This window comes from Motacilla alba, chromosome 3, assembly GCF_015832195.1.
Source record: "Motacilla alba alba isolate MOTALB_02 chromosome 3, Motacilla_alba_V1.0_pri, whole genome shotgun sequence".
In the NCBI taxonomy this organism is placed as follows: domain Eukaryota; kingdom Metazoa; phylum Chordata; class Aves; order Passeriformes; family Motacillidae; genus Motacilla; species Motacilla alba.
Window position 1 is genome coordinate 86638713 of NC_052018.1, and position 24699 is coordinate 86663411.

Genomic DNA, 24699 nt, shown 5'->3' on the forward strand with positions numbered 1-24699 from the left:
CTGCTTTACTGGGCACAGGTGGCAAAGGGGCTGCATGCAAACCATTTTAACTCATCAAAAATTCAAAAAACCCACACGAATGCTTATCCTGAAGTTTCATGCTTAATGGCACAAGCTTTATATATCCCCATTCTTCTCAGTTCTGCTCAGAAACATGAGCAGTCAATACACCACCTATCACATCACCACTGCCAGCCAGCTGACACGGCCTGTTGGACAAACTGCCAGGTGGCTCCAGGAGGGAGTAGTTTCTTTGGGAACCAGCCTTCCCTAATGGAAAACAGTTCCTTGAATTTGGGCAAATTGTCTCAGTTAAACATCTCAGACTTGTGTTAGAATAAAAGTTGAGTCATTGGTAAAGTATTTAAAATTCAACCTAGTGATTTTAAATTACTTTAAATCAATGTGCAACAGATGTGTGGTTTCACAGATTTCTTGTGGCAGCACTAAGCCTAACAAAATAAAAATTGTTTCTGAACTGGTTCTAAAGCCATCCTAGTTTTACAAAGAAGCACTGCCAGTGGTTATTCTAGCCTAAACAGGAAATCCATTTCATTCCATCAAAATCCACAAAGTGAATTCAACCATTTGTAGATTTTCTAAGAAAAAAAACCCAATTATTTTTTCTAAGAAAAATAGAAGTTCTACTGATGTTCTTAACACAATCTCTTTTCAACTAAAAATTATTTCTACCTACTTTGAACTGGCATAAATGATCTTAAAAATAAGAGATAACAAGGACTCTACAGGGATTACAGAAGCAATGAGCAGCAATACCTTAGTGCTGTATTCCCATTTGCAGTAAATTTAGAGACATTCAAACGCACACAGTTTGCATGAGCGCAGTTTTCAAGTATTCTGAGAGCACAAATGCTGAGACAAAGAAATTTTAAGCAATATGATAAAGCTACAGTTGCAACTTCTTTACAATCCTAAAATACCACATATTAACAGATTACTGTGAAAACTCAGACCATTCTTTCCAGAAATGTCACAAAATCTAGGCAGAGCTTTCTGCCCATGACAGTATTCAAAGTCAAGGCTGTGCTCTGTCTGGAAGATAATACACTCGTTTCACTCTCACAGTTCACCCAATTTAAAATTTATTCAGTATGGTTTACTATATTCTAAGTATTAACTCCTAACAATGTACCATCTTCACCAAAGATGATACACTGCACAAAGTATGATACCTTACAGAAGAGGCTCAAAAAAAAAAAGAACCTACAAGATTGTTTTGGTATTTTTGTAAGAAGATAGCTTCAAAACACTGAAAGATAACAAGGTCAAAACATTGAAGGAATACAAAACCAGACAATTCTTACAAGTCAAAAACCCAGTAACCTGACAGGAGAAAGAAAAGAGAGCAGGGAAAGAAATCTGCCTCCCTGCTCCTTGCACACTGTTTAGCTCAATGTTAGCTGGAGCCTACACAGCCAACCAGCTACCGCATTCCATGACCCTGGTGCATGGACCACGGAGGTACAAGCAAAAGACTGGAGGGAAACGCTGCTTGTATTTGTGCCATTCCTTAAAATGATTTGCTTAGCAGTGACAAGAGACTCTTAATAAAGACATTTGCTTCCATTAAGGGATGCTTGCTGAAGAGGTCACTGTCCTGTGCACGCTGCCAAATGCCCACTGCAGGCTCCTGCTGCAGGGATGCACTGAGGGAGCTGCTCCTGTCAGTGCTCCTCAACCTTATTCAGTCAAAGTGAGGAAGGCTGGCAACCCCCTACATCTGAAGTAACCCACTAGAGGAAGGAAGGGCAATACTAAGGATTACAAAGCAATTTTCTCCCTTCCAATGCACATTCCAGAAATAATGAATTACTACTGAAATCCTAGAGATAACGTTTCTTAAAAACAAGGAATTTGTTGGCTCAAGAGGAACCATGCATTTTTTCTACACACACAAAAATGTGCTCACTGCAGACAGCTCAAAGAGCTGATTTAGAGGCCTGGAAGGAAAAGGTGGCTGCTTTTTCTTTAACTAAACAAGGTAAAGGGGCCAAGTGTCTCAAGTGCTCATGAAAGCCTTATTAGGATAAAGTACTACTGGTTTTTAACTATTAGGCTTTGATAAATTGGAAATGCAGTTGCGTAGGAAGATGAATACAAAGGTTCGAATCCCCAAACCAAAACTCAAACCTGCCAGAAAAGAGGTAAAGGATACAGAGCTACAATTCCAACACACAGAATTGGCCTAAGTCAGCGCTGCAACCAAAAGAAATGGCATCAGCCTCTTCCTGGCCACCTGTGCCGGTGCAGGAGGTGGTCTGTACACCATATGGCTGCTCAGTCAACCAGCTCAAGGAACTGATCCAGACTAAAATGAATTCTCAGAAAAAGTCTCAATCATTTACTCCATCTGGTTTATGACTTCTGTACAAACATTCAAGTTAACACATGGGAGGAGCAGATGAGGAGGGAGGAAGCAGCAGCCAGGGCAAGACTGCTTCCTTCCACAGCAGCACTGGTTAGTTCTGCTGAAGTTATTATGGTCTTAGATGGCTACTTTGAAGAGAAATCTCCATTCTCAACTGTGGGGCTCTGGCTGCAAAGAAAGAGATTAGGACTCTATTTAAGATGCTGTTTTGAACACTTGCATTGAAAGTTCACACACTGAAAACCTTTACTACGAAAATAAAATGCTGAGTTGGCTTGATGCATTCTGCTAAAACACAAGGAAAGCTGAAAGTTTCAAGGACTTAAGCTGGCAGACTGTCAAGTCAAAGTCAAATAATGATATTTTGCCGTTGCTCCAGCCTGGAGTAAGAAGTAAACTCCTCCCCCTCCTAGGGGCAGATTTGCATTGAGCAAAAAAAGCAGTCTTAGCTTGGACAGCTGATGTTCTGCCAGTTTCTTCTCAAGCAGCTACACATTGGTAACTTCAGTCCAAAAATACTGCTTCAAGACTTTGAACAGTGGGAACATTCTTGTAAGCCCCTTACTAGGCTTTGGGTTTCCAAAAGGACAATTTTGGGACTATGTGTGTTCACCCTGGATTGAAAAGTACTGTACAGTTGCTATCCATTTCTTTGCTGTTCAGAAAATCTGAAATTCCTGAAGCAGACAAGCCATCAATAGACAAACAGAAAGTTATGGCACTGAATCAAAACTAGAGACAACCGCCTTTTAAGTACTTCTTTCCCTCTACTTACACAAGTCTAGTAGGTTACAACCATCATGAGCAAAGCTGGTAGTTCTAATTATGTGAGAATCACAGAGCAAACATGAGTTTCAGATATTAAAACAGAAATAAAACTATACAGATTTACCAAGAACTCCACAGAGTGGTAGATTTCTGTGGTGGTAGAAACTGCAAATTCAAGACAATGGCACACATTAATTCCAAGTCAAGAAACCTTCAAATCATTTAGGCAGTATCCTGATGGCAGCCACTCATTGTAACATGTAAGTCCACACGAGCAACATTAAATGAAAGCAGTTTCCTTTAAACTACCTCCATACACTCTAAGCAGGCAATTGAATTTCACTTTAACATTAAAAAAAAAACCAAACAAACAAAAAAAAAGGAGCATTAAGTTAGCAAGGTAAAGTACCTGCCATGAAAGGGAACTCTAGGTGATTTAGTGTAGTAAAGGTTCCCATAGTGCCATGTTTAACTCTTTTCACACAGAAGCTGCCACAATACTTTTTTTAAATTCATGTGGCTAGAATAAATGGTTCTAGTCAGTGCTCAAGTGAAGTACAGCGGGCCTCTTGATGACCTCTGCAAAAGCCATAAGTACTCCAAGAAAAGTTATGGAGCTCTCCCCCAGTAGAGAAGAATTTGTTTCTACTTCTAAGAACATTAATGAAGCGTATCCTCCTCTACAAACTTCTAAAATATAAATAGGTATCAAATTGATAAAAAGAGTGATCTAATGGTTATTTGTCTGCAATTCTTGGGAGTTCTGAGTTAAGAAAAAGCATAGCTTAATAGCTGTGCCTCACTAAAAGCAAAGGAAATTGGAAGCAAAGTTGAAAAGATGAGTCAAATCACATCCCACATCTTTGACAAGCTCAGTAAAAACATCCAATTTAATATATTTTGTAAACAGAGCATTTCATTCAATTGCAAATGGCCCATTTTCCAAACACAATCCTTCTGTTCTGGGATCAATTTATACTGGTTTAACAGTCCAATTTCTTCTCACTACATTTTTCAAAAGCTCAACAGCCTGTCTAATGCCTCTCCCTCATCACTGTACCTGTGCCCCCCATCAGCTTCCTGGCACCTCCTGGACACAGAGCTTTCCTCATGTACCTAGCCACTACACATGTGCCCTTTCAACGTGACCAAGCAAATATCCTCCAACACAAACTTATCAACTGATAAAACCAAAGTTGTACTTGTCTTTCTCTAGCAATGTACCTAGGATGGAGACCACATAGGGAAAAGCATTATTGCCATTCATGTGATTTGCAGGAAAAATAAAATAAGGCAGTCCTTCTCTCAAATTGAAATTGACCTTAAAGTTCAAAAGTTTCTAAAACCATAACGGCTGAGAAGAATAACAGCCCAAGCTGCTACCCAGCTACATCTATGCTTACAGCAAGTAGAAGGTGGCTTGAGATAGACAGTTATAATAACAAAGTTGTAAAGTGACCTTCATAATGACTTCACTCCCAACTCACATTCTTTCATGCCAGAAGTTTGGCAAGTAAGCTCTATCACTACAGCATCACTGTAAATCTCAGATCAGTTTCTGTACAGAATGTACTTCCATAAAATAGTCTGAATATTTGAATAACTACAGAAGGAGAGCAGGGGATTTAACCTGCAAAGCATTTGGCAAGCAAGGAGTTAAAATCCTGCCTAAGACTAGCCCACAGCTGCTGTCAGCAGTCAGGCTTGTCAAGAGAAGCTCTGGGCTGTCTTGACAAGACTAATTGGCAGCAAGCACCTGGTTCCCCAGGCTGGGCCTGGGGAAGGTAAAAGAACATAAACCCTGCAAAGAAGAAGGAGAAGCAGCTGGAAGGCTGCCAGTAGGGCTAGCCTGTTTCATGTTTTCACTTTAATCCACAGTCAACTTTATCCTAAACTATACCCAGCTAAAGCTATCAGAAACATTTCAACTTCCTAGCTGAAAGAAACCTGTGCTTTGTGGTTCTGTACCTGCAAGTTCTGCCAGTGAGCACTCACCAAGCCTTGGTGTGCAGGGTCCTGCTGCAGGACAGCCAGCTGCAACATCAACACTAGCACTAAACTGCAGTGGAACTGGAATTTTGGGTTTCTAACGCCACCAAAAATTCGCTTAAAGGTGTTACCATAACTTAAAAATTATGGACTAATTTGCCAGAAAATCTAAACTAAGACTGTTCAGGATATTCTGTACATTGAACACATAAAGCACGTGCAATGACAACTTATGAACATTGCAAATGAAAGTGCATCTTTAAAAAAAGTAAAAAAAAAAGGTTTAAAAAATCCCCAACATTCTGGAAACTAGCTAGAAGTAGGATGTATGAGGAATTTTAAGTGGGATTTCCAGAAAAGTTAAAAGACTTTAAACATATTTTGACCTCTGCTAAGAATCATGATTTCAGTGAATGTGAAGCTTTCTGAAATTTTGCCCTTGGTTTTTTCACATTATTAAAACTCAAGTAGAGAAACTTAAAGCATTAGCCTTGCAGGTTCAGCCCCTGAGGTAGGAAAATCTTTCTTAGGGGTAAGGGACAAAAAAAAAAAATCCCTTAGTTAGTTTAGCCGAGTTTGCATAACTGAACCAACAAGTGTCTGGTTACATATAAACATAAAGAAAAATTGATATATGTAAAATATGTATAATATCAATATACATCAGAAATTTTTGTGTGCAAGATAGTGTAAGTATAAACATTAAAATGTCAGAACTAAATTTCTTCAAAGCAAATTGCTCAGCAAATACATTGATTACGTCTTGGCCAAGTTTCATATTTTAGGCGTTTTAGCTTGCTAGTCAAGAATTCTAACAATGTAGAGCAGCACTAAGTTTCCATATCTTAAAACTCTAGAAATTTGGAAGTGTACTTGTACATAGTGTCAGTTTGAAAAACACTTCAATCAATGAGCATTAATGCCACATGATGATGCTTGGGAGAACAAAAGATTACAGTGGAACCGCTTGATAGTCAACCCACTGTTAGCAGAACAAACTCACCCAAAGAGACAGAGTGTGCTCTTACCTGGGCACACCATATGAACAATTGCAACATTCCTTTAACTGCTCATGACACTAAACAGTACCAATACAATGATCCATTAGCAGTATCTAAAAAGAAAACACCTCAGGGTAATGAGATAAGTTACTGTGCTTAGAGTTACTGCTCTAGCAATAAGAAAAACATGTTTCTCTGCCTGACAGCAAAGGGTCCAGCCCTTTGCAACACCTGCTCTCCATTTGTATTCAAAGACTACTAATGAGTTATCTAGAGGCTCTCTTGGTCCCCACTCATAAGCTTCATGACTCAGTGTTTTTAAAAAACAAACAAACAAAACCATATAAAAACACCTAACCAAAATACCCCACCCCAAAACCGAATCAAGACAAACAAAAACAAACAAACAAACAAACAAAAAAACAAACCAAAAAAAACCAAAAAAAACAACCAAACAAAAAAACCCACACCAAAAAACCAAAACCCACACACACACACTTTCCTGTGCCATGCAAAACCGGAATGCCCATGATTCAAAACACAGGATCAAGACATACCATAAAAGCTTCAAGTAATACTATCTAACCCTTCACATAGTCAGAAATGTAAGACTATGACTACCTGCACAGGATATGCATTACAGAGACTGAACAAGCACTGATAAGAAAATCAGGTCTTTCCTTTCAAGAGCATCAATTGCCTCAGTCCATTACAACTGAGGTGCTAACTAGATTATTACACTACTGTCTTATCTTCAAGGCGCTAGACTCCATTGCACAGGAAGATGAAATAGGATAGTAAGATTGTCACTATCTTGCTACATCCTTCTTCTTGGTTTTACATAAAGCAATCAGTTAAATAAAAACTATTTTAATAAAATGCTTATTCTAGCAAAGAAGCACCTGTGCATGTTATGTAAGTGAGCCCCCACAGGATAAGAATTTTCTAAGAAAAAATATACGTATTTGGTTAGCTCCTAAGTTCTTCTCAAAATATATAAATGCTTTGTCTTTTGAAATCATCTATCCAGTCCAAAAGCTGACTCAAATTATCACTAAAGGATTGTTGCAGCAAGACCCTAGCCATGAATCACTAATCCACTGGTTAGCTAATGGGCATTCCTATTAATCAATGGGGAAATAGCCTATCTAAAAAGACAACTCACTAACCTGTGATACCACTTGAATACCAACACACCGCCTCATTCAGTATTGGAAAGCTGCTTGGTATCCAAGAGCTCCTATCTGATAGGGATGAATACAACTTATAGGCTGCAGGAACTCCAAGAAGATGCAGCAAAGGAACAGCCTAGAAAAATGAATCTTTACAACATCATCGTCAGCTGCACGCAACTAATAAAACCAGTAATGCTCTTTCGCCCTGTGAAAGCAGAAACTCAGTTGCATGAATGGCTTACCCTGCTTGAGCAGGGAGGTTGGACCAGGTCATCCACTGCAGACCTTTCCTTCTAACCTTACCTATTCTGGGACTCTGTAATGGCTTAGGAGGCTGCATTTCACGCAGGAAGAGTCTGCAGCACCACAGAAAATTGAGCAAACCTAAATCAATGATTACGGAGTGATAAACTTGTCAGAGGGCAGCCATTGAAGAGTACAGTTCTTTCTAGATTGTTTCTCATGAACAGAATTTAGCCATAGAAAAAGGGCACCCTAAGGGTGATAGTCCATGATAACTAACCTACCACTGCTTTGCTCCTATTAAAAGGGATATCCTTGCTTCCCTCCCATCCCCTGGCATCAGTTCCAACATTCATCCGATCTCCATTTTCACCATAAGCTAATTGTTGGAAGCACCAGACAGACAAATAGCACTTCAATGAGGAAAAAGAAGCGAGAAGAGACAAGTGATAGCACGGAGGTAGGAGAATTTCCAGTCTTATGCAAAGAGAGGAAGGCAACAGACCCACGTCTGCCAGCAGCAGTGAGCCATTAATGCTGGTTTAGCCATTTCTATGAAACCTACTCCTTAATATTAACCCAGATTCTCCTTATAACCTGAAACATGTTTTATTAAATGAAAGATTAAATCAAAGTCTTACTTGTAAAGCAAAAACCAAAATTTAGCTTCAAGACTAACACTCATCTAGAAAAACACTGTACCCTTCAGAAGATCAGGAACTGTACCACTGTTAACAAGGGAAACTATTAATATAGAAATATAAGAAATATTCACCTTTATTTTTTCAAAAAGGTGGTTTAACTGCTACTTGAAAGACCAGACATTTTCTGGTATTTTTACAAAGCACAGGAACATTTTAAGAGCACAGGAACAACCTGTTCAATAAATGAGTTCAGAAAGTTGTGATGCTTAAGTATCTTCCATGATGAAAAATACTTTGATTCTTGATGTAAAAAATAAATTTTAAAAAAATCATTATGAGACATGGCAATTTCCACATCTAACTACTTTCACCCAGGGGCCAGGAATTCCTGAAGAAAAACATGCATGGTGATCACAAAAATGAGAATTCCAAATTCTAGATTCAAAACTAGATGAAAGCGAAGAAATTTTCTTAGAATAGTCACAGCTTGAGCACCCTTCAAACCATTATATAAAGTTGTAGGGTCCAAATAACTAAAACCGGTTGTGTGAGTTCAGAGATCTCAAACTCTTCTGCTACAGATTGGCAGGAGTCTGCCACTTAGGTGGGGGGAGGGAAAACCCAGAACACTGCCTAATGTTTGACTGTACACAAGTCTACAAAATTCTGATTGTACTGGAACCAGTGGCACACAGACATACAAAATGAACTTGTAGGTAACTTAAAATCTATCCTGATTTGAAGAAAAATTATTTATCTTCATAAGAATTCTGATAAGCAGCCAGACTGGAACATTCTTTCAGCAAAATCTGTTTGCACCTCTACTGAACAAACATGGAAAAGAAGCACCTGATCCAGCAGGTACCAACTTCCTGAGAAGTTCACACTGCCACAGTGGGCTCTGCTGCTGGTTCAGAGGAAGCACTGCAATGAAACTCAGGGAATGCTCTTTCACACAGCTCCAAGCATCTACATAATTGACACAGATTTTGCCACAGGGGAAATGAATTTGAAAAAAGAAACTTTCAGCTGTACTGTGTCAACAGGCAAGGCCATATTTCTTTAAGTTTAAACTAGTCACCTTAAAAACAGCAAAGAAAGTCAGTCTACTTGGTGGCCCCAAGGTCTTTTCCCAATAGGAGGGACATGCTTCTGAAAATATTTTTTTCTCTTTTTCCTTTTTAAAAAATAATTTATTTACTACTTTCACCTACTGCTTCCTATCACCAGGCACATTCAATTGCTTTTTGTAGCTTTCTGATTTGGTCAGAATTTCTCAGGCTGGGTAGCTACCTAAAATAGTTTTTTGCAGTCTAAGATATTGTCAGAAAAATGTCAAAAAAAGTTACATTTTGGTCTTCTTTAAAAAGCCACCTCCTCATTTTATAAATTCAGGAAATGCAGCCTTTGTGTGAAGTATCTTCCGCTATCTTTACAAAAGTTCAAATAAAATTGGTCCAGTTTGGAACTCCTGAAGAAAAATACCTTTAGGTTCATTAAGCCTAGTAGTCTTTAGAGATTTTATCTGTGAAGGTCTCTGAAGAATCATATTGAGCTTTTTTTTGCCTGTCACAGCAACCAGTCCTGACCAAATGCATAGACCCTGTGTGTGGGAAGTGACTGAGCACCCCCTACAACCACAGCTACACAGTGTGGTGAGTGACATCCTTGTCACGCTCAGAAGTAACAAAGGTATTCAGATACAGAAGAAGCCAAGCTTTAGCCCAGTATGGACACCTCAGCCTCTCTTGAGTCTTAACAAAAAGGCACAGTCAAAATATGAGTGTCGGCAGGAGTCTGGAGATACTGCAGAGCCAATGGGACAGGAAAGGAGGAACAAGTGCATGACTCTGGAGCTGACACAAGTCAGGGCTGTCTCAGGTTTCCCAGCTGGCTTTGTGCCATAGGACCCCCCTCAATCAATTAACTCGGGACAATTCTGGCTCCCCTGCTTATTGCAGGCCAGAAATGTACTTGAAAGAAAAATCCTGCTGAGCATACAGAATGCAGAGAGTCTCCAGGGTACCCCACAAAAAACAAAACAAAACAAAAAACTGCCATGTCCAGATCAGAAATTTTCAAGAAGAGAATTGGCTTAATTTTGACAGATTTTCATGGAAAATTAAAACAATACTGCTCAGCCAGAGGCTGCCCACAGACAAATTTCATGTAAATGTTTCAGTTCAGAGGTGCACTACAATATTTCAAAGTAGAGACTGGCATTAAAAAAATGGCAAAATTATTCTAGCTGTTTCCAAAAACAGATGAGGAATTTTGGCAAAAAGCTTTAAACAAAATTAAACTCAAGGCAAAGAAAAGGCTTAAAGTATTTCGGTCCAGAGATTAGAGATAAGGAAAGTTATAAATGATTGGATATATCATCTCTTGAAATTTTTCCAACACTTCCTATTATCTATGGAAGAAACAGATGAAGGAAGAACACCACTGGGAACAATGACTTGTGTGAACTCCCATTTTCACTAAAGCAGCAATGCTCTTTGTTACAGAAGTTTACAGCTACATAACAAAATAGGATCTTTTGTTAATGATAGAAAATCAAACCATTCAAATTGTGCATTCTGACTTTGCAAACTGCTGGGTGAACAGCTGGACACTAAGAGTTATCTGTGTGATGACCAATGTCAGGTTCAGTGGAATGACAGCACAGGATGGAGCCAGCAAACACCAATAAATCATAATACCATCTTCCTTTCTAAAAATTCCAATTGCTTGTCTACTCATTGTGATCAGGTAACATTAAGACTCTACTTTTTCCTGAAAAAATCTGAAGGTAAATCAGAGTGACCTTTGCAAGCCTCAAAGACAGACTCATCTGGAAGACCTCACAGCCTTGATCTCAAACAATGTCATGCTCCATCCTAAGAGAGCGAACAAGTGAAGCAACATGGGCATATACAAAGACAATATTCTCTTAAATTACTACTAACAGTAGAGGACTTTTAGGCCTGCAGTAAACATGAGACAAAGTCCCTAAAGACAAGATAAGATCCCTCAAAGAGTCTGAAGAAGGGAAAAACCCCGCCTCAACTGTAAGAAAATACACAAGGAGAGTTTTTCCTTCACTCTTCTGACTCTCTTACAAGCAGTCCTGGACATTCTATTTAAATTCCAATCATATATAAGTAAAACCAGAAACAGCCATTGCCATTAACTCTTTCCATCACCCAGTTACTGTTGTTCAACTCCCACTATGGGCAATTGTAAGCTATTTGAAGTATCATGACACCAGCACTACCTGCACCCAGCCTAAAACTGCAATACCTTTGAACACAGCTACATTTGGTACAAAGTTACCCTTGTCTAATTACTCTTTTTTGTTGTGGTTGGGGATTTATTTTTAGCTTGTGTGCTCTATGAAAAAGAGTATTTCAGTTGAGAGGGACCAACAATAAGCACCTGCTCCAACTGCCTGACCAATTCCAGGCAGGCCAAGTTAAAGCATGTTTTAAGGGCAATGTCCAAACGCCTCTGAAACACTGTCAGGCTTGGGGCATTGACCACCTCCCTGGGGTGCCTGTTCCAGTGTTTGAAGAAATGCTTCCCAATGTTCAGTCTGAACCTGCCCTGGAGCAGCTTTGAACCATTCCCACACATCCCATTTCTGGATCCCAAGAAGAAAAGCTCAGCACCTCCCTCTCCACTTCCCTTCCTCAGGGAGCTGTAGAGAGCAATGAGGTCATGTTCAGCCTCCTTTTGTCCGAACCAGACAAGACCAAAGCCCTTGGCTGCTCCTCACAGGACACTGCTTCCAGGCCTTGCACCAACTTTGTTGCCTGCCTCTGGATGCAAGGACTTAACATATTCCCACAATAGATTTCCATGGTCATATGTCCTTCCTACCTGACAAGAAGGGAGAAAGTTGCAAAAGCAGAAATAATTCTTTTACCAGGCTGGCACTGTGTTACAGCCCAGGGATTGCACACAAGTTTGGCACCACAGCACCTGTGGTCGTGCTACTGCCAACACACTGCCAACTTCATCTTGGCAAGGATGAAGAACTCCACTTCCCTCACTTCATGGTACATTCCTTTGCTGCTGCTCCCCACCAAGGAGGCTCAAGTCTGTCTTCTTTCTGTCTACTCCCACAACAAGCAGAGTGCATGAACACAGAGTTTACCCCTATCTACGTGACTCTTGCACACACAGGCCAGGTACGCTTGTGCAAAGCCTTTTGCATAGCAACTTTCTACACATACTTATTTGAGCCCCAGGCTCGGCTCCTGCGTAGAGGCATCGCTTCCCGTTAGAGCTAAATACACAGTTCAACTCCAAAATTAGTAAAAAGACAAAATAACACGCAAAGCTAAATGAGTGGGAAACAAAGATTAGGAGTACTGGATTCAGCTATACTTCAAGAATTTGCAAACAGTGCTATACTGGTAGGCCCACCTAGAGAGATTTTTGTAATAGAGAGTTACCCCTGTACATTGACATTCTTTTCCAGATTTGGCTTTCATCACTGCCCCATATCAAAGACCAGAATATTTTCATACGTAGCTGTATCTGCAACACCACAATTCTTATATACAAATCACAAGGGTTTCCAACAGCAAAGACCAAGACTATTTTCCCACGCTAACAACAAACTCCTCTATATTTGCAAAATGCTTCCCTTTGGATCATTCCTTATTGCAATACCATGATGTTTTTATAAAAGAAAAGTGCATCCTGGGCATTAGGAAAACTCACAGTGATTAATGAAACCACAAAACTAAACATCCTTCAGAAGAGAGGCATCAGCTGAGTACTCTCACACGCTATTGAATGACTAAAGTACGTCATCCTGCTGCCTCAGAGCACCACTGCTGCCTCTTCAGCCCCTCCAGACTGGAGGAAGGCACATAAACAAGCAAGGCAGAAGAGAAGTCGTTCTGTTAGGTATGTCATCCATGATGTCAACATATTCTTAAATCAACAACTGCTAACTTACTGTCCTCTCTGAATGCAGAATAACTTGAAAAAAGACAGGGTACCATGCTTTAGAGATGACGACCTTACTGTTGACAGGAAGCCTGGCGGCAGTAGGTTTTAAAAATATTTCAACATCAATTTGCTCGCAAGAGTGAAAACTAAAACACTTGCAGAGAATTGCTGTCTATTTTACAGGTAAGCTGCACTCCAGTAACTTTCTCACTAAATTAAATCAGTTTTATGCTTCTTTGGGCAACAGCTCGCACTACATCTACAAATTACCTAGGTAACAGAGTTTTGAAAACCTTACTAGCACCTACTCCTATATTTGCCTTTGGCAGAAGAAAGTTTTTGACTCATTTTTACGTTCAATTAATCCACAGTCACATTTGCCATAAAAAGACTTCTGGAAAAACTCAACTTGCTGGAAACAGTAACTGTAATTACTGACCCTCTTGAAGTCAGCCAAAATTAAATTGCAAAGTAGATTTTCTGGCATTCCAGCTATAACTTAATAGTAAGAAGAAAAGCAAGTCTACGAGTAAAAGAAGAAACCAAGCCCAGCATTTGTGAGAACCCAGAAAATGAGATACAAGTGGTGAGTTTATAAGGGAAAACTGAGAATGGACCCCGAACATCCTCCTTCTAGATTTGTACTGCATAACAAAGAGGGTAAAACATCTGCTTTGCTCATCTTTGCAGTATCAAACTTCTGTCCAAAAAAAGCATTATTATTAAAAAGGAGAAATAAGACTTTAGGAAATGTCATAGTAAAGAACAAATCATAAACTGTAACTGTATGGCATTTTATCTCCTTACATAACATCATTCTCTTTTCTTTACAGTTTTCAGGTTTGTTTCACTTTCTGCTCTCTGCAATTATGAATAAAATAAAACCAAAAACCGTGGTGTCTCTGTGTTTATCAGGAAAACAGAAAACACCACTGCAGGTGTCCCATTAGGAAACTTGTGTGAAATTACACATGCCACTGTCAATGAAACTGTCAAATCAAGATTCTTTTCACTTATTACAGGCTTTAAAGCAAGTACAAGGATCACACATTCCTCAACCATGCACAGATATGCTATCAGTATGCCACATTGATTTTACTAGCATTGAGACAACTGGCTTATCATGGTGCAAAATTGATGAACATTTCACATTTGACTAATGCTTAAAAATATAGAATTCATGGGCTATGTAGACATTCTGAAGTTTTCGCTTCTACTGAATTATTTGCATAACAGAAAAAAAAAAAAGTGGTTTCACAATGTGATAATTTTTGAGCCTATAAGCAAGAACTTCCAGGACTAAAACCCAAATAATTTCTATCTTAAAAACTCTTCCCAAAATAAGCTGAAGATTTGCAGTTACTGCTGTCTATTGTCATCTAGGATACTCCAGGAGAATATTTTCTACCCACATAAGCCATTGCTGAAAAAGGGCTGTGAAGTTCCTATAGAGCATACTAGCAACAGGGATTTCCATATGTACTCAAATATAGGTACTGTCAAAGAGACAAGCAATAGTACATTGTCATTTCTTTCCATTCTTAAAATTCTGATCAAAACTAGTTGAGAAAAAAGCTAAACATCAGTCACCAAAAAATACAACAGTGATCATCAAATGTGGGGAAGGGACAAACCAAACAACACTCTAAGCAAGGACATTTCAAACTTTCAAGCTGCTTAAGAAATCAGGTTCTGACCTGAAAGCAAGTGTAAGTTCAATCAACAAAAAGTCAGTTTTTTCTGAATTATACAGAACTATAGAACACAATTTTTTTTCCCAAAACTAGTGCCATACTGAATCTAAGTCCAGACCTTGATCTAAGATACAAGATGCCTACTTCTATTTCAGACACCAGCTGCTCTACTGGTCTGGGTCTGGACCTTAAGGCACCAAACCTCGTTTATTTTGTTCACAACTGTTAGACAAATATCAAATAGAAAATTTGATCAACACAGTGGTCATTGGTCCCCCTCATAAGCAACTCTGAGCTATAGTGTGTGCAATTACTCAATAGTTTTGAATGTTAGTCACAATCATTCTGACAAAACCACTGAAAATCCTTTAACAGACACTTCACTCCTAAGGGAGTTTGAGAGAACAAAACTACGTTGTATGCTCATGGGGACTAACAATTCTACCGACAAAAATGCTAAATCCTCTAGCAAATGCTCCAGACCCCAAGGAAATTGAGAAAACAAAACCATATCATCTGCACATGAGAAGTGATACTGGGCAACACAGACTCTTGAGGCAAAACAGCCTTCTCACTTCTGACAGCACAACTATTTGAGTATTATAAAAATTAAAACTCCTGACTGATTCCCAGATTTTATCTTTTTAGTTCCAGTAAAGGGAAACAGGAGATCATCAGGTCAATCTGAAAGAGTCTATGTGTTTATTAAAATAACTTTTGCTAGAATACAAATCAATAAAAATACCTCTATAATATAGACTACTGTACAGATTAATTGAATTGGAAAATAATTTAACTGAGACATGAAAGAATCACGGAAGACCTAAGAGAATTTAATTTGGAAGTTTCATACTGGAAGACTAATTGCTAAATTATCTTTCTCATAAAGAACAAGAAATGGATTTTCTTTCTCAAATAGACTAACTGAATAGGGGTTAAAAAAATAGTATTTCTACAACTTTACCAGCGCACATTATGCTAAGTGTCAAGTATAAAGCCAGATTTTCAGGAAAAGACCATTTCAAACATTCTCAACTAAAGAGAACTATGTTATGGAAAGAAACTAACAATTACAATGTTATAATCCAGACGGGACAGAATTTGTTAATTGCCAAACCAGGCTATATGCTAATCATGTCAGCAAATACTAACAGGCAGACGACACACTCCTGAAATACAGTAATGGGATGTAACATAAGAATAGCCCTGACCATCACAGGGTACACCTAATAAAAACCTGTCTGGCCAATACATGCTGCTCAGTACAGAATACAAGAACAGGTGAACTATTTTTTAACACAGTCCTCATCTCCTCTCCCAGAGTCAGCACTCTGCAGTTCAGCGTTTATAAACCCAGAAATACTTTTGCATTCTCCAAGATATACTATACAATCAGTACTTTCAATCTCATAATCTAAATCTAAATTATGACATATAATCTGTTTTACATCTGTAAGAACCAGAGCTCCTGTTGTCAAAGCTCTGGCTTCCATAAGTAAGTTTAACAGATCTTAAGAACAATAAATATGAGGAATTTATTTGGTGGATAAAACCACACACATTTTTGATGATAAAGCTGGTTTGATACTGAAACTTTAATTGTGATTTATATTCCAATCTACCATTACTGTGACAATTTGCATTAAGGTCTCAATGTACTATGAACAATAAAATTAAAGCAAAAATCAAAGATCAGGTTTGTTGCCAAAGTTTTAGATCATGTCAAATGTCCAAATGAGTTAAACTGCTGGCAAGAACCTGCCAAAACACCCGGTGAGATACTGGCAGGAGAAACTTCACTCACTGGATTCAAGGGACTTTTCTTACCTTAAGAGTGTGGCTGGATGAGACAGACTTAAGAGAGAACAAGTCACTGCAGACTGAAGGGACAACATAACACCATCACCCCTCTGTACCCACACGCCCTGTCACACACCCCAGAGTTGGTCTCCCTTAACCCACTACCAACTAACCCAGAGGAAAAAAGAAATTAGAACAGTGTGGATTAAATGAACCAGTGGAATAAAAATGGAGAAACTGTGTCAGAGAATCTGGGGACTCCAAGTGGGTAATAACACAAGTGCAATTTAAGACAGGTCAAACAGAAGCTTTATTAACTATGATCACAGTGAGAGAACCTAGAGAGCATCTTTCCTGGTCCTCTGCCAAGTGATTGCAGAGACCCAAACCATACATTGTTTCAGAGAAAGGCAAGGAAACGCAATCACATCAATGTTAACAAAGCCAGAGAGCCTCCCCTGGGAGGGATGGACTCCCTAGGTCTCTGTTGCTAAACAGCCACAAATCTAATGAGGAGTCAGGCAGTAAATACTGTGACAATATGGAGATGGCTCATGGTGGAGCCTACAGGGATGGCCTGGTATCCTATCTGAGACACAAAGCTGGAAACAGTGCTAGCTTTTGGTTGAAAGGAATGTTCTTGGAGTAAAGATAACCCCTTAGCCAGACCTCTCAATCTTAACTGTTAATAATTTTACCATCACACTTTGACAGCTTAAAAATACACTGTTACCTTCCTCTTCCAAGCCACGAGCAAGACCAATAAATGACAAATCCTATCTACCAAGTCAAAAACACTGCAAGACACAACTCAATAGAAATTTTAACTTATTGAGCAAATTTTAAATAAAAAAAATTATTTTGATAAAAGTGATGAGTTAGTGCACGAGTGGAATAATTAAAATACCTCCTTCACAGATCCCAAATACAAAAGCTCCCCCCAACCAAAATTTAGTAATAGGTACTTTTTCCACAAGTAAATCAGTCAGGTAATCAAGCAGTGCTACACGTGTCTTGCTGCAAAACCAACAACCCAAGCTACAGAGGCAGAGTATATAGTTTGATATAAAAACAGATATACCTAAGCAGATGAAATCCTAAGTATCAGAAGTCAGAGACATCTTGGAGATGGAAGTTTCCCATTCAAGTTCTTTTCAAGAAACAGGGTCTACCCCATTAAACATGTTCATCCTTAACTAGGCAAGTTCTATGAATAAAATTAGGTCAAACTGGCATACGCACTACTACAAGCTAAATTTTTGTTATTAGAGGCCAAAAAGTCTAAGAGATTATCTTGATCAATTTTTATTAGAGCCTTGATCAAGCCTAATTCATTCAACTGCAGTCCTTGAGTCTCTACTAGCCTAACGGGAATATTAGGTAGAAAGCACCAGACATTTTTTATCCCAGAATTACAATTCTTATTCCTATGATTGACATGTGAGTCTTGAGCAATGAGGCCCAAGTTATTTTATTTGGGAGCCACGCTGACCATTGAATTACTATTAGAATTCATTCTGCTGAGGAGGAACAGAAATGTATCAGATTTAGTACTGCAGAAAAATTATTTTTGATTGCTCCTACTCCATTTCAATTTTTAAGCAATGCCTCAAATTTCACCTCTGTAAATGTGCTCCAGTCCAAAATCACTGACGCACTTACAAACACTGCAAAAGTTTCTGCCTCTAACAAACTGGGGCTCACCACAGGTATTGCAGTACGTATTACAATACAACAGTATCTTAAGGAATGCTCCATGCACCTACAACAGCAGTGAAAACATTTGTTGTAAAAACCTTGAGTTTACACAGAGTAGTTATGTACTACACTGAATTTGCTATTATTCTGCTGCAACGAAAAGAAAACCAAATTCCTGACCTCTTTGACTCTTCAACTACTGTAAGGATTCAAACTTTCACAAGAAAGGAGTACTGGTTTAAATGCTTCAGTTGATGATGCAGTACATAATCAAGTAGTCTCCAGTTAGCCCTGAACACACCGTATACGGCTACATAAAGAAAACACTTTGGAGTCCTCAAGAAGTATTACTTATCTGGGCCAGCCTCCATCTCCCCCTCCTTCTTATCCCAATCTTTCATAGATAGGCTTTAAATGTTTTGCAGCTGTCCAATATTAAGGCTGAAGAATTCAACAACCACAGCACTATAAAAACACAGGGTGAAAAGCGACTACATTCAGGACCCGTTCCAGAGCCGGAAGAGGTTCCTGACTGCAAACTTCTTCAGCAAAATCTGGATAAGGTCCCAAGAGCAGATAAACCCGTAAAGTTATTCCTTCTTCCTTCCAGATAATTCTTCAAGTGAGTGCCTACCATATAAACTAGTGCAGACTATGCATAACTGCATTGAGTTTTAGCCAACCTCTCTCACAGCCAAAAATATCAACCACCACCACTGCACACATTTTCTTACTGAGATTTTCAGAAGGTCTGCATAATCTTGTAACTACGAAGTTAGTGAGCCATTTCATATTTCCTGAAACTAAACTGCACATCAGATGATTCACCAATTAGTGTATTCATGAAGCTTTAAAAACCAATCAAAATTTCATTTGTGTTGAAAAATTTAACAGAAATGTCCAGCTGTATGCATGGAGAGAGCATGTGGGCTCTTCTCCTTTATTTAACTTAACTAACAGCTACGTTAGCTGGTGAAAAATATTCAGTGTGTCAAAGTTAATTTATCAAGCTGACAAAGTATAAGGGCTCCAGAAGGTATAGCATACATTTACTAAATTTTAAATACAACATTTTAACTAGATATAGCTCAAAGATTAAAATAAGCTGTCCAACAACCAAACCACACAAATACATATCACTCCAGGGCACTTCTTATTTAATGGAGCAATTGCATGCTTGTTTCAAACTAATGCATAGGTCAGCATATCAGAAAAGCTGATCATCCTTCAGACCTCAAACCCCAGGAATCAAAATGTGTTTTTTTAAACTAGGTGGATATCTTTGGAGGACAGAGGGCTAGTCAGTACAATGCAGGCCATGATCAGATGGAGGGGAGGCACTGCATGTTGCTCAACACAACCAAACCTTGCACCTCCCGGAAGCCTCTAGGCACAAATACCACAAGGTAAAACTAAGTGCTCATTTCCCTCTAAGGTTGAAACTACGAAGCACAGCTCTTGGGGAAACAAGGCAAGGAAATCAGCCTAAAGTAGACAGTTATTCAAGAATTACTTAACTAGCCAACCTATTCCAATAATTTGGAATAAAAATCAGTATTTTAGGAGTTAATGATGAAGCCTTTACATCTAAAATTCTTTCATCTACAAAGTCAGGAATGTACAATTTAGTAAACAAAAAGGTATCCTGTTTAGATTTTACATTTGTTTTCACTATTTGCAACAATAAATAAAATGTCACCAATTTAACTAAATTTTAAGGATAAAGCTGCTGCATGGAAGTTACATGGAGTGATCTGAATCCATGAAGTATCTATCAAAAATTTAGCTATTTTGCAGGAAGCTATCACAGGATGAGGCGCTTTACAACTATTTACAAAAACCATCACTGTTGTTTGATTAGACTAAAATCCATCTCTAAACATAATGAATGAGCCCCAAAAATGCATGTTATGCCCATCACAGAAACATCTAAACTGACTCTTGAGGAAGAGTCAGTCATCTCTCTAGAACCTTGCTGCAGAGTGACAGGTTTCACATGTTTCAAAGAAGATTAAAAAAAAAACAACAAACCTTTCTGCTTGAACACAGTTGATTTCTAATCCCTTGCATTTGCTCCCTCTTTCTTAGAACCTGCCATCATTAAAAGAGCAACAGAAGAGAAATTCTAGATACTCCTACAAGGACTAACTCAGCCATTTTTCCAATGCTCTCATACACATGAAGTCATGTCAAGCTACTGCTACCCAACTGTCTGAATTCACTGCCTGATTTGTATTGCTAATGCAATCCTGAAAACTAGAGCAGAGGCAGGACATTTAGACCAACATGAAAATCAGAACAGATTTCATCAGCTCAGTCCACCAGGCCACAAAATTGGTTTGTTTTCTCTCTTTCTGTAGTTTGCTTTGGACTGACAAATAATTTGCCTGAGAAGTACAGCTAATTCACTCTGCCATACTCAGTCATGTACAAAAATGTAAAGAACTGAATCTGTTCTGTCAGAAACTCTATTGCTAAGGCTATTGCTTTGATATGAGGTCCATTTGAGTATCTTGGTTTATAGACTGACAACTGAATGAAGTAGGAGGTTGCTAACTTGGAAACTTGCCTCCTTTCAAATGTCTCACTGCAGCAAACTCATCAGCTGAGGATATTCAAGGTAACAGGGGTTATGCTCAGGCTGAGAGCTGCATGAGCTCTTCAGCGCAAGCTTCTAATGGCACAAACTTGCATGACACAAGGTCTTGAGGTACATGGATCAAACTTCAAGATTTCTATGGACGTAACATTCCTAAAGAATACTGGAATTAGCTCCATCTTTGCTTTGTGTGGTATGGCCAGGGATCATACCTCACAGAATGGGATAGGGTGCCATATGATGAACAGCATAAAATGTATCGCTGACAATCAGAAACAGTGCAGAAAACTTCAACAAGCTTTCCAGGAGAGGGAAAAAAATAAAAGAGGGGAGGATTCTGTAAGTATTCAGGGAATGGAAACAGACGACTGTACATGCTGGGTTCATAAGACCACATCACCAGATGATACGCAACCCTGATGAAACAAATATTCAGAGACAGAAATGTATTACATGGGATTAAGCTACTGTGATTCAGTGCAAGTATTGAAGTACAAAGTTAACAACAACAGCAGAAGTAACTCGATTTACTGCTCCTACAATTCCAAGAAATCATTCACAACTTCGAATCAGATGCTTATAAAGACCATTTGCAAACTTTTATGAGCGCTCACGAGGGAAGACGGCCTGATGCCTAACGCACGCCCCTCGGCAGAAGGGGTTAACAGGAGGCTGGACGCCCTGAGGTCTCGTTAGTGGTCATTCTGCCAGGCTGATTTCCATACGGACAAGCCGTGCGTGCGAACTCGGGCACAGGAGACCGCCGACCACCCCGCTGCTCCTGCACCAGCCCCACGATCACCCCGGGTGCCGACACCGCGCAGCCCGGTCCGCCCGGGGCAGGTTCGAGCCCCCGCACGCGGGGCTCCGCTGCGAGCCCTCAGCGGCGCGGCCGGGACCGAACGGAACCGCCCCCCCCCCCACACCGCTCCCCGCCTCCCCCGCCGCAGGCGCCCTTCTCCCGGCCGCGGGTACAGCCGAGCCCTCGCCCTCCCTTCCCCCGGCTCCCTCGGGCCGGGACAGGGTGGCAGCTCCCGCCTCCCTCCCGCACGGAGCCGCGGCCTTGGCGGACGGCAGCGGGGCCGCGGCCGCCCGCGGCCGCCGGGGGGCGAGCGGCGCAGGCAGGTCCCGCCCGCCCGCCGCGCCCGCGCCCGCGCCCCGACCGGAGGCAGCACCTACCGCTGCGCCGTCCCGGCGGGGGCAGCGGCGCCTCAGCGCCGTCCCGGCGGGGGCAGCGCCCGTAGCATCCCCGGCCCGGGCCCGCCGCCGGTGCCGCTCCCGGAGCGACCGGACCGAGCCCCCTCCCTCCCTCCGCCCAATGTAAAATAGTTCCCCGGGCCCCGGAGCGGAGACACCGGGAGCGACACCTCGCCGGCCAATGAGAGCCGGCCTGGCCCCCCGCGGCGCCAATGGGAGCGGCGGGTTGGCGGGGGCGGGGCGTCGCCCAGCCAACCGGGCCACGGCGCTCGCACTGACCCGCTAGGCTGTCTCCGGTGGCCTCCATTGACCACCATCTTGGAGTCGGGCGCGATGCCCGCGCCGGGAATGGGCCGGCCGGCCGGCGGCCATCTTGGGTCCGGGCGGAGTCACGTGCGGGGGCGGGCGGCGGGGAAGGGGCGGCCGAGAGGAGCCCCCGCCCCGCCCCGCCCCGCCCCGCCCCGCCGGGAGCCGGAATTCCCCGCGACAGCCGGCGTCAGAGGCGGAACGGGAACGGCGCTGGGAAGCTGGCTTCTTACAGTGTGGCTCCCCAGCCGGCCGGATGCTGCGCAGGCTGGGACCGCCCCGGCACTGCGCGTGCAGGCGTCAGGCGGCTCCTTGAACGCTGCAGGGAGCAGGAAAAGCTTACGCGTGGAGAGCCTTGGAGACACGTCGGTATTGTTGGGAGTAAGACCCCATTCGAAGCGGTTTCCTCTCCCTTCCTCCGTGTAATGGAGAGCAAATCCATGGCTTGGCCCAAGTGCAGGTGAGGGAACATCCGATCACGTCGGGCTAAGGAATCGCTCTCTGGTGCACCAGCGCAAAAAGACGGCTGGGATTCCAAATAACAGAACACATCGCATCTGCTTGTGTCTGGCAGACACGCTGGGACACTACAGTGCAGAGGGTGAACACTTAGATGGGAAAGGATGCATAGATGTCAGGCTCGGAGGGAAGGATCCGTGGGTTTATTCTGCTGGGAGGCAGCAGCAAGCAGAGAATGGCAGGAGCCCGTTCTCTTGGCATCTTTTCAAAGACTTTTGAGGAGGACACAGAGCGTGTGCTCAACAAGCTTGCAGGTGGTGCTAAAGCAGGAACAGTGAGTGCTGAAGGACAGAGCTGCCGTTTAAATGGATCTAGACTGGGAGGGGGAATGACCTGACAGGAAGTCTGTGAAACTCAGCAAGGATGAATACAGGAAATTTGTCAAGTCCTGCACTTGGGAAGGAACAGGCCTCTGCAACAGTACCGGGGTGGGACTGATGGGCTGTGGAGCAGCTTTGCAGGAAAGGATGTGGGGTGTCATTGGACAGCACATTGGCCATGAGCCAGCAATGTGTCCTGGCAGCAAAGACAGCCGAGAGCATCCCAGGTCATACTGCTGGAAGCATAGCCAATAGGGAAAGAAAGGGATATTTATTTCTGCTCAGATACTTGTGTAAGAGTGTGTCCAGTTTGGGATCACAAAATGCAAGGAAAATCTCAACAAACTAAAACAAGTTCAGTGGAAGCCACCAAGTGCTCCAGGGGAAGGGGCAGCACTTGCCCTGTGAGCAGAATCTGAGGTAACCACCCTGGATTAGCTTGAAGAAGAGACAACTTTAAATAATTCAGCATACAGAACACAGCCTAGCATATACATTACCAGCAAAAAAACCCAAAGATGAAATATAAGCACTGTATAAGCAATTCTGCACCTTGGAAGAGGATGAAATATATAATGAAACGTTATAATTGTTGTTGGTTGATGGGCTAGTTGATACTGATGAGGCCCATGTGTGAATTTCCATTTCTAGAGCAGGGTAGCACTCATGAAGGATTCATATGCGCCCTGCACAAATGCTACTAAATTGCCACTTGGCAGCCCTAGGTAAACAGTGCAAGAAAGAATGTGCTAACACATAGCAACAACAGGCAAAATAAACATAGAGCCAGCATAGCCAGGATCTGGTTAGCAGTTCAGCATGGGGAAATGCAAAGTCCTGCACCTGGGGAGCAGCAGCCTCAGGTGCCTGGACATGCAGGGAGCTATCCCAGAAGCTTTGTAGAAAGGACCTGAGGGTCCTGGTGGGTACCAAGTTGAACACGAGCCAGGAACACACCCTTGATGCAGAGAAGGATAACAATATCCAGGGCATATCCTGTTGCCAGCAGGTTGAAGGAGTTGATTCTACTCTTCTCCTCTGCACTGGTGAAGCTGAACCTGCTAAGCTCCCCACTACAAGGGAGTTACACAGCTACTGGAGAGAGTTCAACAGAGGGTCACTAGGGTATTAGGGGATTGGAGCACCTCTCCTGTGAAGAGGGGCTGGGGGAAATGGGGCTGTTCTGGCTGGAGAAGGCTTAGAAGAGGATCTTAATGATATGTATAAATACCTGAAGGGAAGATATAAAGAGGATGAAGCCAGGGGTTAAAGCACAACAGTCTTTTCTGCAGTTATGCAACACTGACTCCACTTGTATAAAAGTTCTATACGTCAGTTTTAACCTCAACTTATAGGCTGTTTCACTTTTTAATTAATTCTGTAGCAAATGGTAGCATTTTCATTTCCAGTATG

The 24699-nt window shown here is 41.4% G+C and overlaps 1 protein-coding gene across 2 annotated transcripts in view; it reads right to left on the reverse strand.

Moving 5' to 3' along the window:
- SOCS5 (suppressor of cytokine signaling 5) overlaps positions 1 to 22549 on the reverse strand; it is a 32954-nt gene extending 10405 nt beyond the window's left edge. Inside the window, exon 1 of one of the 2 annotated variants that reach the window (XM_038130337.1) lies at positions 22421 to 22549. The gene's annotated coding sequence lies outside the window, so the exon portion shown is untranslated. Of the gene's footprint in view, positions 1 to 22123; positions 22274 to 22420 lie in introns of those variants that run through there. The other variant, XM_038130336.1, reaches the window with a different exon arrangement.
- Positions 22550 to 24699: the final 2150 nt, after the last annotated feature.